Genomic DNA, 18874 nt, shown 5'->3' on the forward strand with positions numbered 1-18874 from the left:
GTATGGTAAAGTGGCCGGATGGAAGCCACTCCTTAGTAAAAGGCACATGGCAGCCTGCCTGGAGTTTGCCAAAAGGCACCTGAAGGACTCTCAGACCATGAGAAAGAAAATTCTCTGGTCTGATGAGACAAAGATTGAACTCTTTGGTGTGACTGCCAGGCATCACGTTTGGAGGAAACCAGGCACCGCTCATCACCAGGCCAATACCATCCCTACAGTGAAGCATGGTGGTGGAAGCATCATGTTGTGGGGATGTTTTTCAGTGGCAGGGACTGAGAGACTAGTCAGGATAAAGGGAAAGATGACTGCAGCAATGTACAGAGACATCCTGGATGAAAACCTGCTCCAGAGTGCTCTTGACCTCAGACTGGGGCGACGGTTCATCTTTCAGCATGACAACGACCCTAAGCACACATCCAAGATATCAAAGGAGTGGCTTCAGGACAACTCTGTGATGTCCTTGAGTGGCCCAGCCAGAGCCCAGACTTGAATCCGATTGAACATCTCTGGAGAGATCTTAAAATGGCTGTGCACCGACGCTTCCTATCCAACCTGATGGAGCTTGAGAGATGCTGCAAAGAGGAATGGGCGAAACTGGCCAAGGATAGGTGTGCCAAGCTTGTGGCATCATATTCAAAAAGACTTGATGCTGTAATTGCTGCCAAAGGTGCATCGACAAAGTATTGAGCAAAAGCTGTGGATTGATTTGACAATTGAATTGATTTGACATGTGATTTCTCAGTTTTTTTATTAAATTTAATAAATTTACAAAAACCTCAAGTAAACTTTTTTCACGTTGTCATTATGGGGTGTTGTGTGTAGAATTCTGAGGAAAAAAATTAATTGAATCCATTTTGGAATAAGGCTGTAACATAACAAAATGTGGAAAAAGTGATGTGCTGTGAATACTTTCCGGATGCACTGTATATATACATATATATATGTGAGTGTGTGTACATATATATATACTGTGTATATTGAGACGGGCAAACATAGCCATTAGTTGGCCAGGACACCAATGGAATGGAAAGACTCGGGGAGAGAGCACTGGTGAGGCAATAGCTCCTCTGGGACACTAGGGGGCAGACCTCCTGGGCAGCTGTGGCACCACGGATTCCTGCAGGGCATGCTGGGAACTGGAGTATATATACTGTATAAAATAATATATACAGGAGTTGGCAAAAGTAGGTTTACAGTTGCTTGTATGGAAAAAGACATGCAGGTTATGATTATTACAATAGCTTTATTAACTCAATATCTTTATTAACTCAAAAGAATATCATAATGGCACAGTGCACTTAGGTACAGTCTTGTAAGTGCTCATTACTAGCCATCATTACCTAAAAGATAAATCCTAAGTAAGGTTACAAAATAATAACAAAAAAAAATAAGAAGAAGACAAATAATACAATAATTAATAAATAAATAAATAATACAAGAATAAACTGTTTTACATACTCATAACTGTAAACCTATACCCACCCCTGTATACAGTATTACTAATGCATTAAATAAAAACATGGATAAATAAAACATTGCCTTATGCAAGCCTTTAAAATGACCGTTCATTGCAATTGTTCATCCTCAAAAGAGAGCATTCCATGACTATTTTAGCTGAGCAAAGTTTGCAGTGAACTACAAATATTTATTGTGAGAAGCTGTGCGTGACGTAACTGAACACTGGTGCTCTCTTTCTTTCTATTAATTTTAGTTAATTGTTTATTTCAAAGTGCCATGCAGCACAAGCGGAGGCTGCTTTTCATCAGGTCGGCCCATTAGACGTACAGCAGTGTGGGAGCCAGGGTTATAAGTACAAAGAAAGTACAAATGAGGCAAAAGGCTTAGCTATCCTTGTGCTCGTAATGTAGGTGCAAAACACATCAGTGCAGGTATGGTGGAAATGCCAAAACACCAGCGTATATATTTATATTACTTAATATATTTCCCCCAGAGAGTTTATTGAAATGTTAAACTCAGCCTACACTTAAGTGAATGATGCAAAAAAGACAATATAGTTGCAGTATTTACCTACTGCATGTACGTATTTTTACCAGAAGACATTCTGTTGATTTAAATCAAATCACATTTTTTCATGGTAGTTTTGAATGGCTTGTTTAATTTTTGAGAAGAGCTACTGCAAGTACATCAACATGTACACTGCAGAGAAATGGCTGTCATATCAACGGAATTTGGACATTTTGGTGTTTAATAAAAAACAGTCAGTAAAATAACTGATTTAACTTTATTCCACTGTCCAGATAATTCTTAAATCTATTTAAATCTTGGCTTTAGGTACAATGTCAGAATTGATCCATCACACCTCAGTCCATAGATAGCCATCGATTTAACTAATAGCCACATTTTTGAGCTGTGGGAGGATGCTGGAGAAAATGTGCGTAAAAACAAAGTGTGTACAATCCACAAATACCAGGCAGGTAACTGAGTTCATCTGGTGTGACAGAGCACTGACCACGGTATCTCCCAATATACACCATGTTGAGTGTACTAATTGAGCTGAAGTAATAATTGCAACATAACAATTGGCAACATTTTGCAAAAGCTATAATTCGTTTATGAAATCCATTGTGGGATTTTAGTGGGTGCATGAAAGGTTTTAGCCCTGGGCAGAATTCCAGTCTATTCCATGTACATTAATTGATATGGTGCCAGTTTAAAAATACCAATAAATGTATCCTGCACATTTATGGGATGCGAGACAAACACTGGAGTATCATGTTGAGTTCTGAAACATGTTTCGTTGTGCTCAAATGTTCCACCCATTTTTAAAACATAAAGAATTCTCTAAAAACAACGTTCACATATCTAAGAATAGTATTCTTGTGTTAAAAAGGGAACATTAGTAAGTGTGTAAACAACACTCTGTACTCATAAATAAAAGTGCAAATAAACATAATGCAACTGAAAACTGAATCTGCGTTTTTCTCTCTCACCATAAATACTGTATGGACTTAGCTTGTTACATTTTGTGCACAAAAGGGGAAGAGTAGCAAGCAATTTTGATTCGGAACTAGTCCCCTGTGCTTCAGTGCTCTCCTTCATCTGCTAATAAACAAGGTAAGATCGACCCATGTTGGCCCTGCAGACACTGCTCAATTCACCCAAGTGTACATTTTTTCCTTTGGCTTTGATCCCTTATCACAATTTCACATTTAGAGACAGAAACCTGTACCTTACAATGATGCTACATGACTTGAATTACGTTGGTCTACAGCTCAGTTTGAGCTGGCATTTCTATTATTTAACCTACTGTTGTAAAATACTTACTAAACAGTCTGCTTTCCTGATCTACAGTATATTACTCCTTTTGTATTGAAATTGTTTTCTTCACACTTTTTTCTGGCTGCTCTTCTCCGTACAATCCTTTCTGACTTGGGAGTTGTGTGCATATTGATTATATAAATTGTCCAAGTCGATAACCATCAGTTGGAGCATTTAAATCTTATTTGCTATTATTGGTTGCAGATTATATTTCTTGGCTGGCTTGGAATGCTGGGAATTCCCCAGGAAGAGCTGGAATCTGTGGCTGGGGACAGGGAAGTCTAGGTTGACTACTGTGACCCTCTCCAGGAAAAGTGGTCTGAGATGAGGAGATGAGATGATTATTAGAGAGAGTGAATTAGTTGTATGAAAGTTGAATCATCTCAGTTAGAAGAGCAGGTGATATTAGGCGATAAAACAATGACAGAGCATGTCAACCCAAAAACACATAAATATAGTGCAGTAAGTAACAAGAAAAAAATGTCTTTTTAAAGATGCTTGTTAGTCCTTAACAAGTGTAAAACTACTGAAGACAAATGGGGTGATGTGCTGCGTTCATTCTCAAACATTTTCTTCTTTTCATGGGGTACATCATGCAGAATGTTCACAAAAAATTAAAAACAAACAAACAACAAAAAAAAACAGTATTTACAGTGCATAGTTTACAACCAGAAGAGTTCACTCAGGCATCTTTCAAGAGCTATATTCCATAAACTTAAAACTTTTTTACAATCTTCTTTTCCTTCTTGATCCAGAATGTGTAAAAAAATTATTCCTTTGAAAACAGCAATTTCTTTTTTAATTAGGAGCTGACCACTGGAAATTTAATATTTTATCTCTTTTAATATCTTGTTTTGTGTCTATTTTCTGGAAATATTTACTGTCATGTATAAGTTTGTGCACATTAGTATTGATTCACAGAATGAAAGTAAAATGCTCTCTACGGCCTGCTGATGAGATTACTGGTGGTGCTCTGATGTGTTTTGATCAATCCACCATGGACTGCATTTTGTACAGGCACTGAACAGAATTGATCACTGTGCTCCATTTGCAAGGTCTAAAAAAGTCTCATTTTGATCTCAGTGCTCAAGAATTTGTTACAAGATCTCAAAAAGTTCACATTTTTATGTCATAAATACTTGTGCCATTGTCCATTTTTTTTTAATATTTTGAAAATTATGTGCAAGGTTGGCTCAATGAAAAAGTATGGATGAGACACTTGAAAAAACAAAATGAAAAAAGCTTTTGCAAAAGTCCAACTCCTGATAAACCTTTTTTAACCATCGCTGCAAAAAAAAAAAAATAAATAAAAAAATGCAAGAGCAAAGAAAAAAGAAGGTAAATTCTGTGGTGCACTGTACCAACGAAACAGTTAAAGGACTAGAACTCAGTGCTCTCGGAGCTACTCCTGCTGTAGTAACTGTGACTGCGGTTGCGGCTTTGTGTCCTTGAACGGCTTCTGCTGCGACTGCGGCTCGAAGTCCTGCTGCGAGAGTAGGTGCTATAACTGCCATAGCTGCGGCTTCGACTCCGACTAGAGGAAGAGTAACTACTCAAGGAGCTGGGTGAAGTTGGGCTGGGTCTATAATATGGAATGGGTCTCTTACGGGCACTGGGGGGAAAAAGATAAAAAAAAATTGATTAGGAAAGATTTTTTCAGCAGGGTAAAAACATTTTTCAACAACTGGTTTTGCCATTTGCTGCTGAGAGAGCTGGAAGGCCTGTCTATTTAATGACAGTAAACGTTTAATTTTTGGGTACTTGTGTACTAAACGGACGGCTAGTACCCTTTTCTATTATCGTGACACGAATCAGATTTTCGTTTTTTAACATTAGGCACCCAAAGGAGACATTAACATTAGGGACCTATAAGCAACTATGCTCCACCCCCACTAACTTTCAGGTTAGTATTTGTGGTTCGGGTAGGTCAGTCTAATAATTTAAACTCCAAAAATGAAGCAACTGGGGCACCTCCCTCACGGAGCCCAACACTAGAATGGGTAGGAACTGCCGTCTGTTTAGTACACAAGTACCAGTTTTTGTTTTTTCTTTCTTTATCTTAAACCATGATGAAAAATGAGCACAGATTTGTAATGGAAAGGCAGGTAATTCTTCTGTGTGCTTCATTTTTGAGTTTCAAGTAACAAACTCAGACAATCAGTCATGGAAAAGAGAATCACCAACAACTTGCAAAGGTGGCTTTTAAGCCCAGTCCTAGGGAGACCCTTGTGGCTGAAGATAATTTTTCCAGGCCCTTTCCCAATCATTGAGTACCTTTAATTGATCTTATCCTTTAAGTAAGGGTAATTTTTTATTCCTTGTCTGGTGGTTGTGGCCTGCAGAAATCAACTGTTGTTTTGCACTACAAACTGCTCCTATTCTGTATTAAAACAAAAGAGACATTAATAAGAAATGTAGAAACATTTGAATTTTTGCCAGCGTTTTAAATTCTTACCTATCTTTTGTCATTTTCCTATTAAATCACCTTTTTTCTGAGAGGTTTGCTCCCTTTATTGTACCCTAATTGTGACAATTAACAATGAGCAGAGTCAACCCAAGGGCAAACAAGACAGAAGGTGAAACTTGTGGAACAGCCTAAATAATCATAACAGAATGAAAATCATAATTATGATGATGATAATTAAAAAAACTAAGACAAGAAATAACACTAAACTTTCTCAAGGTCACATATATAATTGCTTGCTACTGTACCTTGCAATAAAATTTAGCAAACCCAGTTTTAATATTTCTTGCATCAAGTCTTTCCTCATTCATCGTCATTTGCCCTTGTATCTTGTTTCATTCATTGTTGTTATGACGCAATCAAGAGGGTGACGTTCAATCAAAAAAGGTGAATCAATAGGAAAATGACAAAAGAGAGTTCAAAACTTTGAATTATTGCAAAAATACACCTATTTCTAAATTTCTTTCTCACACTACTCCTCTTTTCTGAATGCAGATATAACAAAAGTAAATAAAAGAGCAGCTAATTAAACAATATGATACATTAGAGGTAAAATGACTCACTGATGATGAAACTGTTTGCAACAAAAACCTTTACTGATAGAACTGAGCTTGGAAGTCTCTATTGTGCATCACAATTTCCAACAAGCTCCCTCTCATGTTATTAACCATAAAATTAATCTAAGGTATAATTTAAATGGCATTAGAAATTAATCTGACTTTTTATTTTTGACTTGTTGCCTTACATAGCCTTGGAGACTTGATCACTGATCTGGGTCAGGTGACTATCTGTGTGGAACTTCTGCCTCAGATTTCTCCCAAGTATTATGTTGACTATAAATGCTTAACTTGAATGTGGTCTGCAATGGATTGACATCTTAAATAACCAGTTCATCTATTGTGCCTGCTGCTTCTGAAATAAACTCAGGTGCCCTGAGATTGTTTCAAGGAAAAAAAGCAGGTTCAGAAAATAAATGGATATTTGTATATTACAGTAAACTGTTCTCTCTTCTGCTCTCCTGCATAGCCAGCTGGCTACAACTTTTGTTAACCTTAATTCACGTATATGTAAATGACTAAATTTTCACTTGTCATATTTTGTTTTATTTCTTTTTCACTAACCTAATGTTTCTTAAATTCCACAACTCTGAGTAGTCAAAGTATACTTATTTTATTCCTATATACTTTAATAGATATGCATACATTGTTACACATGTGCGAGTAGGAGGCAGTTAAAGGGCTTAAGTAACAGTAATACCACATCCGACCAGGGGGCGGCGGGGTACACTGACTGTCTTTCTCAGTTCCCTGCAGACCTTTCCTGAGAAATCCTGCCAGGTTCCGGCCCCTTCGATGACATCACGTCCAGCACAGAAGACGTCACTTCCGGGGCCGTCGATGATGTCACTTCTGGTCCCTTCGATGACGTCACTTCCCATACGGGCCTTTAAAGCCGCCATCTTAACATCAATGAGTCAGTTCTATCTTGGACTCAGTCAAATGAACAACTCTAAAGCCTTTTGCAGCCATGGAGATTATACGGGTGGCTGCCCCAAATCTTTTTCACGATGTCTGGTCGATGTTATTATCACAACATACAGTACGGTGTTATGTACAGGTAATGTTGCATGGTTTTGTTCTTTCCATTACTGTTTAGCTTGTGTAAATCTATGTGTTCTAAACTTTCTTTAGAAAAAAGCTATGTGTAGCAATATATTAGTAGGAATTTTGGATACTTTGTAAAACACCAAAGAAAAATTTACAGAAAAACGTCTCTGTTTGAAATATAGCAAATAACATTTTTTAAATCATCTACTGATATTTTAATTATGTTTAACACAACTGCACAGTAAACAAGTTAGGTAAAATTCAGCAGGTCCAGTATGAAGGTGACTCAAATTGTTTTGTTGGTATTTAGGCAACAGAAGTCTTGAAGTAAAATTTCACTTGGTTGCATATGGCAAATTACATATCATGTAAATTTAGAGAAACCAGGAGAATTTACTATTTTATATGATCAGTGCAAAATCCTATACCTGACTTAGTACAAACGAATTATTTATTCCTTGCAAATGACAACCACAACCACAGAGGTTCAAAGTTTGACTCAATATTTATGAATTATTGATTTTCTTTTAGAAGATAGTCAGCTATAAAATAAAATGTGCATGTGACTTTGAAGTAGTCTACTATACCATCCTTCATTAATGAAATATCTAAGAAGTGAAGAAATTTAAAAGAAAGAAGAAGTGGGCAGCGATACTTACACTGTTTTGTGCTCAATTAATTAGCTAACACCACATATTATATAAAGTGTTTCCCTTTTCCAAACCCAACAGGACTAAGCTTTCTGTCAGCATATATTATAACATGGCTTCCAGCACTCAAAGCAGGTAGTTGAAATAAAAATGTCATTTATTAGGAGTTAGTCTGATCTGCTTGTAGAAAAAAGAGAAGTGAGCTTAAGTAGGTTAGTAGATCTTCAAAACGATTAGTCTTTGAACTGGAATAAACTGGCAAGGGTAAGTGCAGAACTGCATAGTTTCTATCAGTTAAGAAATTTAGAAAGCAGAGAGTATCCAGACAGCACATATTGATGGTATATAGAAGGAATGTTGGCCTGTTGATCAACTAAATGATATGCTCATGTGTTTACTTGGTAATATTTTGCTTTTGTCTCTGCTATTTGTAATGGCAACTGCTATGATAAGTGTCATTTAATGCAAAGATTGCTTAGACAGAGGATGCTGGGCCACAGTGTTTCTAAAGTCTTCACACATCTGGCTTTGTTAATCTCGCTTATTAATTATGTTGAACTTGAGGGGCTCTGCTTTGCCCACCTAATACTGACCATATACTGCCAGCAAGATGACCCCTGATGGTGATTTAATGTTAGGTCAATTGTATGTGCTGTCTGGGGAGATGAAGTTAGTTGCCATAAAGTTGAGTTTTTTTAGTCCATTTACTCACTGCTTATGCAGTTCTTTACATTTTAAATTCCATTACTCGGACTGTAAAAACTGTAAATCACCTGCTTAAAGTAAAAATTACTATTACATTACAGTAGATAATTACTTAATACTTTCTTAAGGTGCAGCTCCTGCAGAATAACTGTTGGGAAAAAGATGCAGAGCTGCAAATGTTAGTTAGCAAAAAATCAGATATTAGAACACATAAGCATGGCATGAAATATTCCACAGCAATCATGGTGCACAAAAATATACTGAAATCACATGTTTTAACTTATTATTTTTGACAAGTTTGTCGACTAATAAGGAAGAAAGTTTTCAGTCTACAAGGTAAACATTGTGTTATAATCTTTCTTCTTTAAAAGAAAGAGTTATAAAATGCCTCACTCAAGAAACAATTCTGTTTTCTTTAGAGCGTTAGGGACAGCTCATATAAAACAACTACTGAAAAATGTGTGCAGTGGAATTTTCCACCACTTATAGAAGAAAACCTGGTCATGGGCTCAAATAATGTTACGCCACAGCTGGACTGGAGGTTGGTGCTGTCATCTGATGCTTTCTCCTCTTGTCCCTCTGCAGACCAGCCAAATTACCTGCCACTCAACCTTATTTACAGAACCCTCTAACCCCATTGAAGTCACTTCCGGTCTCCAGAGTACTCCTACTGATGACCTCACTTCCAATTCCAGCCTTCCTTGAACCCTCCGCTTGCTGTGGCCTTCATATTTATATCTCAGATCCATCTATGCTAGTTCTGTTTTGGACAGTAAATATAAAAATAAAGTGATCAGCCAGAATATTAAAACCACTGACAGGTGAAGTGGATACTTTGTTACAATGGCACTTGTCAAGAGGTGGGATATATTAAGCTGCAAGTAAACAGTCAGTTATTAAAAAAAGTGATATGTTGGAAGCAGGAAAAATGGGTATGAGTAAGGATCTGAGTGACTTCAACAAGGGCCATTGAGACAGTTAGACAAATGGGATCTCCAAAATGGTAGGCAATGTGGGGTGCTCCTAGTATGCACTGGTTAGTACATACCTAAAATAGTCTAAGGAAGGACAACTGGTAACAGGGTCATGGACACCTAAGGATCATTGGTGCATGGGGAGCAAAGGCTAGGCTGTCTGGTCCGATCTCACAGAAGAGGTACTGGGAAATGTTCTGCTGGGAAACCCTGGTTCCTGGCAAGCATGTGGATTTTACTTTGGCACATACCAACTACCTAAAGATTGTTATAGACCATGCAAACCCCTTCATGGCAAGGCACTGGCCTCTTTTAGCAGGATAATGCACCCTGACACACTGCAAAAATCGTTCAGTTTGGTTTCAGGAATATGACAAAGAGTTCAAGGTGTTGACTTGGCCTCCAAATTCCTTAGATCTTGATTTGATTGAGTATCTGTGTGATGTTTTGGAAAAACAAGTCAAATCCACGGAGGCCCCACCTCACAACTGCTGCTAACATATTGGTGCTACATACTTCAAAACACCTTCAGAGGTCTTGTGGAGTCCATGCCTTGATAGATCAGAGCTGTTCTTACAGCGTGAGGGGGACCTACACAATATTAGGCAGGTGATTTTAATGTTGTGGCTGATCAGTGTTTATATACAATATGTGTGTGTGTGTGTGTGTGCGCATGTGTAAATTGAGTTACATTTTCAGACAGTTGCAGAAACTGTACAATAGCCCCAACATATTTTAGGTGTTGCAGCTTTTATTTTCTTTTATTCATTTTATTGTGAGGGAATTTAACTGCTCCCATGGAAACAGTGCAGAGACCTACAATTACCCTAAATATATTTTTAGCTGCTGTAGGTTTGCCACCTGGAATCATTTAAGGCAAAAGGGACAAAATTCCCTGTTAGTTAAAAGGCACAATGTAGAAAGATCCATTTATACCAATATTTTGTATGTTTTTTTCCAGCTGTTATGCACATAACTAAAAAAATTTTAGTTGGACAATACAAATTTCCCCCAAAAGGAATGCACTTCAAAATTTTAACAACTTGTACTTAAATATATATTGTGGCTGTGTATTGCATTACTTCTTGAAAACAAGGTCCAAATATATTAGCACTTCACAAAAACTTGAACCATATAATAGCATTTTTTTAATTGTCCTGCAGCAAGGAGCATCGTTGGACTTGAAAACATCACATCCATGACAAGTAACAGTGAAATATTTCATTTGCCTGCTTTTCTAAGAGCGTACTTAAAATACCCAAGGCCTTCTTTTGTTATGTATAATAGGAAGACAGAAAATAAGCAATAACTGTACTGTTGATGGATGGTTTGTACTAAGTGCTTCATCTAACAGGTTCAGGGAGAAGCACCAGCATCTTGAGGCAAAGCAACAGTTACCATAGTAACATTGCCTACATGTCTACAGCCTTCGTTTGGTAATCTTCTGGAGACCTTAGGACAGAAGGGAAAAACCAATGGAAAAGAAAAAGAAAATTAAAACAGGCTGCTTGAATACTTTTGCAATACTCTGACCAAAATCATAAGGCAAGATGACTTGAAAAAGTAGAAAGAAAGAGGTGTCAAACCTTAAGTGACTTCATTAGTGTTCTGCTTTCAAATTGTTTTTATCTCCACACTTATGAAAGTAAAAAATCTAAACAGTGCATAAGAAGCCAAATAGTAGCATTTACTTATAAGAAATGTTGACAGTTTATAAGTAGGTAGTATCTATACATTAATGAAAAAACAGCACATTTTTTTAACATTTCTGAACATATTTATTGTAGGATTAATACAAAAAAATAAGCGCAACATTTGGCATATTCATGGAACACCAGGTATTGTTATTTCCTGAAAAAGACTAATTATGATTAGTAAACATGGGAAAGGCCCTATATATAAATTAAATGTATTATTAATCATTATTGTAATTAAATATTTAATGCCAACTGAAGCTTTGTGCATTGGTAATCACATGACACCATCTTACCCAAAATACATTTATGACTGCTCAAATGAGGAATGTTACTTTGACAAGGGTAACAGAAGAAAAAATAAATTATGCTATCTGAAAAGTAGTATTTCATTCTAACAATATTATTACCATGTTGAATCCAGAAGTATGAATATATAACATTAAAATTATGCTTGAAATTCATGTATCTTGTACATAATCACACACAAACATTCAAGTACTAATGTTAGTAGAAACATTACATTGCCTCACATCATTTTTATTCAGAAATTCAGTCTCAACAAAATTGTACTACAGATTAACATGCATACTCTCTAATCTAAAATAAAAACATTAAAATATACTGTAGTTCAGTCTATAATAATAAGTATAGTGAGATATTTAGCAGACACGCAGATGACAGTGTTTTAAACTCGGTTACTATGATTTCTTTGAAATGATGAGTGCTTGCCTTCAAATGGTTTAACGTCAACTCTACATTACTAATAACTCAAACTTAAAACATCGTCAGACTATAGAGTTTTATGTTAAAAGTTATTTGGAATACTGTAAACATATGGTTTCTACTTCGCGGATTTTCACCTTTCGTGGGGGGGTTCTGGAATGCAACCCCCGTGATCGAGGAGGGATTACTGTACAGAAATAGTGTGGTTAAAACGATACTAAGTATGAACACATGCAAAACAAACTCTAAAACTGGTTTCAAATGCTACACTTTCACTACTATATAATGTATCTTGTTACTGTTTGCAGTAAAATGTGAAAAGAAATTCCAAAAGGGGGTGGAATAAGGCATCGATATCCCAAATCAGGAATTCTGTGGTACCCTTAGCAAAATTATTAAATGACCACAAAGTATGGACATCTCAGGAAGTGAACCTCAAAAGGTCTTGCATTGATGATATCATAATTTTGATTAAAGGTAAAAGACTAATTAAACAGATTTAACATATTTTTGTGAGTACTCAGAATTAAGGCAATAATTAAGTTGAGGAAATAAATTCCATAACTGAAGTAAAAGAAAAGAAACCTGAGATCACAGCATTGGTTCTGATATTAATATATGTGCATTTGGCAAATTTTCCATTAAATGTAATAATAAAAAAGAATATTATGAGTAAGTAATTACTTTCAGAACCATAATATGAGTTGTGTGTAGTAAAAGCTTCTCAACCCGTAAGAACTGTCCTCTGAAGTTTACAACTGTGTTACTACTACAGTAAATGAAGATAGAAGGGATACTTTTGGAGCTAGATTAAAAAGGTGTAAAATAAAATAAATCATCAATGGATAAATCAACTACTTATAAAGTAGCAAGGCTTTATAAAAGCCTTATAAGATGTATTCAAAATATAGAAATGAGTAAGCAGAGATAACTATTTTAATATAAACTACCTTTAATACAGGTAAAAGCCTTCTCATACAATAGTAAGCAGGAAAAAGTAATTAAAAAATGAACAGTTGGAGAATTATGCATGAGATTTTTTAATACATGTAATAATATATAAAATTAAATTAGCATGGGATCTTATATGTCCTACTGAAGAATGTTACAAAGCCATCATTAGTGAACTGGGGTGTGGAGTGGTTACGGAGACATTTTTAAAAATCAAGGGTAATTGTTGGGCATAACGTTTAAGAAAAACAATACTGAATTATGTAGCAGAGAAAAGTAAAAACAAAGAACACAGAAAAAAATTTGAGTAAAAGAAAAACGCACGTAGCTGAAGATGTGATGGGTACATGGCATGTTGCCTTAAGAAGTATACACAGACAACAACAGTAGTGGTGAGTAACTTCTGGGTACCTAGGCATCTGTTGCGGAAGAGGTACGTGTTTTCAGGTTTGGGTTTGTTTAAGTGATTGTACTTGTGCTTAACTTATCGTCCTGTGCGTGGAGTTATTTTATCGTTACTAAGTTTATTTTTCTGCTTCTCATTTTGCATTAATTCTAATGATTGACCTGCATCTTGGTTGTTGCTGGCTTATTGCCTAGTTTTGTTCTGTTAAACATGTGCCGCTCCCTTGCTATGTCTTGCCTAATTGCTTGGTCACTGGCAGTTGGGCTCACTGCTCCTCCCTATTTAAGGAGACTTTGCATGCTGTTGTATTGTGCAGCCCTCCTCGTATGAAGACCTCCAAGCAAGCACACCGGACAAGACCATGGACATTCCCACTTGACTAAGTTACCTTCTTCTTTACTTTCAGTATCTTAAGCATGTGTCAACAATTTATACCTGTCCTTAACATGAGACATTTCTCTCATCCCTTTAACAGGAGATGGAGAAACCCAGACAAACGTTGTACGCTGCATCAAGCCACCAATTGAGACATCCTCTTCTCCTTCACCTTGTGGAACTGCCAGTCCGAGGCCAAGAAGGCAGACTTTATTACAGCTTTCAGCATCCAAAGGAGTCTCCAAGTGCTGGCTCTGACAGAGACAAGGATTCAGCCAGAAAACAGAGTAACATCTACAGCACTTTCCTCTGCCTTCAACTTCTCCCACTCCTGCCACTCCTCTGGTAGGGGTGGGGGGACAGGTATTTTTACATCGAAGTGCTAGAAACACCTCTGCGCTCTCTCTCTCCCACACATTTCTCTTCTATAGTCTCCTCTGCTCTCCCTCCTCTTGACCACTTCTCCTCTCCTGACACCAGCACTACCACAGGCACCCTATGCACTGTCTTGACAGTGTTTGTCCTCTCTCTTCCAGGCCTTCACACAAAAGACCCCCCCCCCCCCTCTAGCTTTCCAAAACACCATCCGCAATCAACTGACTTAGTTCAAGACAACTGAAAAGAAATGGAGGAAGTCCAAAGCTCAGACAGACCTGGTTAAGTATCAGTCCCTTCCTGCATCCTTTTCATCTACCACAATCAATGCTAAGGTAAAGTTCTACCAGACTAGATTTAACAGCACCACTGACACACGCTATCAGTTCTCTGCTTTCACTTTCCTTCTCAACCCTCCTCTATCTCTTCCCTCAGCCTTCTTGTCTGCTGATGACTTTGCCACCTTTTTCCATGATAGGTGGCTGCCATCAGCAGTCAGTTCTCACCTTCACTGCCATCCATTATGCCTCCATCCAAGCAACACCCAACATTCTCCATATTCTCTCCACTGTCTGCTATGGTTTCCAACCTCCTCTCCAGTCACCCAACTACCTGTCCACTTGATCCTATTCTCTCATATCTCCTTCAGACCATCTTCCCCTCACTCATTCCTGCAATTACACACATCATTAACACCTTACTCAGCTCAGGAACTTTCCCTAACATCTTCAAAAAGGCACTGATAACCCCACGTCTCAAACCAACACTTGATTCAGCCCAGGTTAACAAGTACAGGTCTGTCTCTCTCCTTTCCTTTCTTTCCAAATCACTTGAACATGCTGTTTCTAACCAGATCTCTTCCCTTCTTGTATAGAATGAGTTGATCAATATCAATCAGTGCAGCTTCAAGAAGAACCACTTAACTAAGACGCATCCACTGACTGTGGTCGACCAGCTAAGCTGTGCTAGAGCTACCAACATGTCATCAGTCTGATATCCTTATTGCCATCCTCTCTGACCTTGGCAACACTGGGACTGCTCTCAGATGGTTTGAGATCTTCATCTTGGGCAGATCCTACAATGTGTCCTGCCGAGAGAAGTTGTCAAAGGCACACAAGACATGCACTGATGTTTACCAAGGATCGGTGCTGGCTCCTCTACTCTTCTCTCTGTACACCACCTGCCTGGTCTACATCTGCCAATCCCATGGGTTCTTTTATCAGTAATATGCTGATGATACACAGCTATACCTATTGTTTCCTCCGAAGGACATTACGGTATCAGCTAGAGTCTCTTCATGTCTTACTGATATCTCAACCTGGATGAAGGACCACCGTCTACAGCTCCACCTGGCAAAAACCGAGCTTCTTGTGTTCCTAGCCAGTCAGTCTGCTTATTTCCCCATCTCTGTACAGCTTAGCTCACTGTCACTAACACCTGCCAATTCATTACGTAACCTTGGGTTGGTGACTGATGAGCATCTATCTTTTTCTGACCATATTTCTACTGTTTCTTGTTTATGCAGGTTCATGCTGTACATCAATCCATCCATTTTCCAACCTGTTGAAGCCGAACACAGGGTCATGGGGGTCTGCTGGAGCCAATCCCAGCCAACACAGGGCGCAAGGCAGGGAACCAGTCCCGGGCAGGGCGCCAACCCACCGCAGGATACACACACACACACACACACACACACACACACACACACACACACACACACACACACACACACCAAACACACAATAGGGACAATTTAGAATCACCAATGCACCTAACCTGCTTGTCTGTGTACTGTGGGAGGAAACTGGAGTACCTGGAGGAAACCCATGCACACGGGGAGAACATGCAAACTCCATGCAGGAAGGACCCGGGAAGTGAACCCAGGTCTCCTAACTGCAAGGCAGCAGTGCTACCACTGCGCCACTGTGTACCCTCATGCTGTTCAACATCTGCAAAGTCAGACCTTATCTGACAGAGTATGCAGCACAACTTCCAGGCCAGGCTTTGGTCTTGTCATGTCTGGACTACTGCAACTCGCTACTGGCAGGAGTACCCACATGTGCTATCACTACAATGGCTCCCTGCAGCAGCATGCATTCAGTTTAAATCCCTGATGTTTGCCTACTGAGTAGTCAATGGGTCAGCACCTGAATATATGGAAACACTGGTGAAGCCCTTTATTCCTTCTCTCACACTCAGGTCTGCCAAGGAAAAGCACCTGCTGATGATGCCTGCGCATGGTGATATGTCTCAATCCAAACTCTTTTCTTGTGTATGTCCTAGTTGGTGGAATGGGCTGCCCATCTCCATAAGTAATGCTGACTGACTCCTTCAATGTATTTAAGAAGCGATTGAAGACCCATCTGTTCTGTGAATATCTGTCAAATTGGGATCACTGGGATCCACACACAGACCACAGGGTAAGCACCCCCTGTTTGCCTCTCCAAAAACCCTTCCAGCAACAACCCAAGCTTTTGCTTGGTCTCCCATCCAAGTGCCAGCCACCCCTGAACAGGCTTAGCTTTTGGTCGATTTATCTGTTCTGAAGTGCTGCTTTACAAGTGATTATGTTTTCTTTAAAAGAAATGGTGCTGAATTATTGTTTCTTTGATAATAGACAGGTTAAGTAAGAAAATCTAGAATGCTGATATATCACTGTATTTAAAACTGATGAAAATCAAAAAAGTACATATTAAACATTATTATAGCTTTCCATATAATTCATTACAATTAAAAATCAACACACCTTTAGAAGACCAAACATTTTTTTAGGTAGCATACAAAAGATATATATATGTACCTGGTAATCCTTCTTGGCTCCATGAAACTAGGAGAGTCACGTCTCCGCTTCCTAATTGGGGAATAACTTCTGGAACGCCTCCGAGCTCTAGTCTCTGTATCTGTGTGATGTGTTCTTGCCTCATTGTCTTTTTCCCTGTTAAAAAAAACACAAACTGTAAATATCACACACAAAAAAAGAAAACAAACAAACAAACAAAAAAAAACAACCATACTATTGATACATTAAGTCTTTTGTTTTTTCTTGTGAAGACAGTTTGGCCTTCAATGTCTCAGAGCCCAGTGATGGGTATAATTCTCCCTGGTACATAGAATTTGATGAACTAAGAGGAAATATGATAAGATTCACTAAACCTCTTTACAAAATGAGGTAGTATATGACACTGGACTAAAAGTTGAATTTCTGTGTAGGTGAAGCAGCTGTTAGGAGCATTATTAAAAGGGTTTCTATAAAGGAGATGAAGAATAGAAAAGAGAAACAAAGGCCTACATTTCATTTGTATGACAGTGGTTCCTAAATTTAGTTTTGTGGGAGTGCTGGAGCTGTGGGTTTTCATTTGAACTATTGTCTTAATAATAGGCTAATTTTGTATTTATATTTACTGATTACATTTGATTAAAATGATCAAAATTAGACAGCACTTACTTGGGAAGTGACATGATAACCACAAGCGTTAAAACTCATGAGCCAAACCAACGTACTTCTAAGTCCAAAGTTCCAAGACTCATGTGATGCTAAAATGTGCGATGGTGCTGTCAGCTAGCTCATCATACTACCCAATGGAGAGCAGGTAGTGACAGTAATCAGAAGAAGGGTTAAAGACCAGCTAGAAGGGTGAAACTTCATTTCTGCATAATGTGTTTCTGGCTTTAAAATAACTAGAACTACAGCAAAGTTCCAGTATTGGACTAACTAATTCAATGCCTTGTTATTACGTGGTGTACATCATTTACGTGTATCAGATTATAAATGAGAACAGCCAAATCCTTAGAGTGGTTAATTTGGGGATATTCTAATGGGAGGCCAGAAATAGTTTAGCAGTTATTATGCCTAAGCAGATGAACTTACAGTGATGTCTAGGGAAAAGGAATAAAGGCAGGTCAAGGAGAATATGAAAGGTGAGTTAAAATTGACAACACTGGAGAATATGAGTGTGAAAATACAAGTTCGGAAGGTTATTGGCACATGCATAAAGTGGTTGAAGATCCATTATATATAGTCTGTAAGGGGTAAGATATAGTGGATGCACTTATTTAAATTCATGAACTGATGACTCAGGCTACTTAAAACAATTTCTAATGCTTTGAAAATGGTGACTATAAAATAATTAAATGAAGGTGAGATTTATAGAAGGACTTACACACAAAAACAGACAACTGGATCATTTTCTGGAACATTTTGGAACAATTTGGGGCTGGAGTTAACAGGAGGAGGTTGGGGGTTTTATTCTTAATAAGCTGTCATAGAAACTTTAAAAATATCTCACATTAGCCATTATATGATGGTGGTGATGGTGATTGGGGGTGAGTTGAAATGTTTTATCATTTATTCATTATCCTTGCTAATTATTCTCTTTTAATTCTAACGATATAGTAATGCCTAACAACAAATATGAGGACACCCATGACTACTGGTGACAATGGACTTCAGCTAATTTAGTGTTACTTGCACCTGTGTGTTCTCAATATGAAGACATGACTTTAAATAGTAGCAAACTGCCTTATTGTAAAAGGTTCCCTTTGGACCCAAAGGTTATATGAGAAGAATCCACAATATCTTCCTCGGGACACGAGAGGGCAATCGCCCTGGTTTGCTTTGGGGCCACGGAGCTTGGAATCTCAACCTTGTGGGGGCCCATGGCCACTGCC

General features: G+C 38.1%; 1 protein-coding gene across 4 annotated transcripts in view; it reads right to left on the reverse strand.

Moving 5' to 3' along the window:
* Positions 1–1223: 1223 nt before the first annotated feature.
* Positions 1224–18874, reverse strand: part of srrm3 (serine/arginine repetitive matrix 3) — a 437508-nt gene continuing 419857 nt past the window's right edge. For all 4 annotated transcript variants that reach the window (XM_051930826.1, XM_051930824.1, XM_051930825.1 and 1 more), the window contains 2 exons: positions 17007–17141; positions 1224–4891 (listed from right to left, as the gene is read on the reverse strand). The gene's annotated coding sequence lies outside the window, so the exon portion shown is untranslated. The remainder of the gene's footprint in view (positions 4892–17006; positions 17142–18874) is intronic.

Source organism: Erpetoichthys calabaricus, chromosome 8 (assembly GCF_900747795.2).
Source record: "Erpetoichthys calabaricus chromosome 8, fErpCal1.3, whole genome shotgun sequence".
Classification (NCBI taxonomy): Eukaryota; Metazoa; Chordata; class Cladistia; order Polypteriformes; family Polypteridae; genus Erpetoichthys; species Erpetoichthys calabaricus.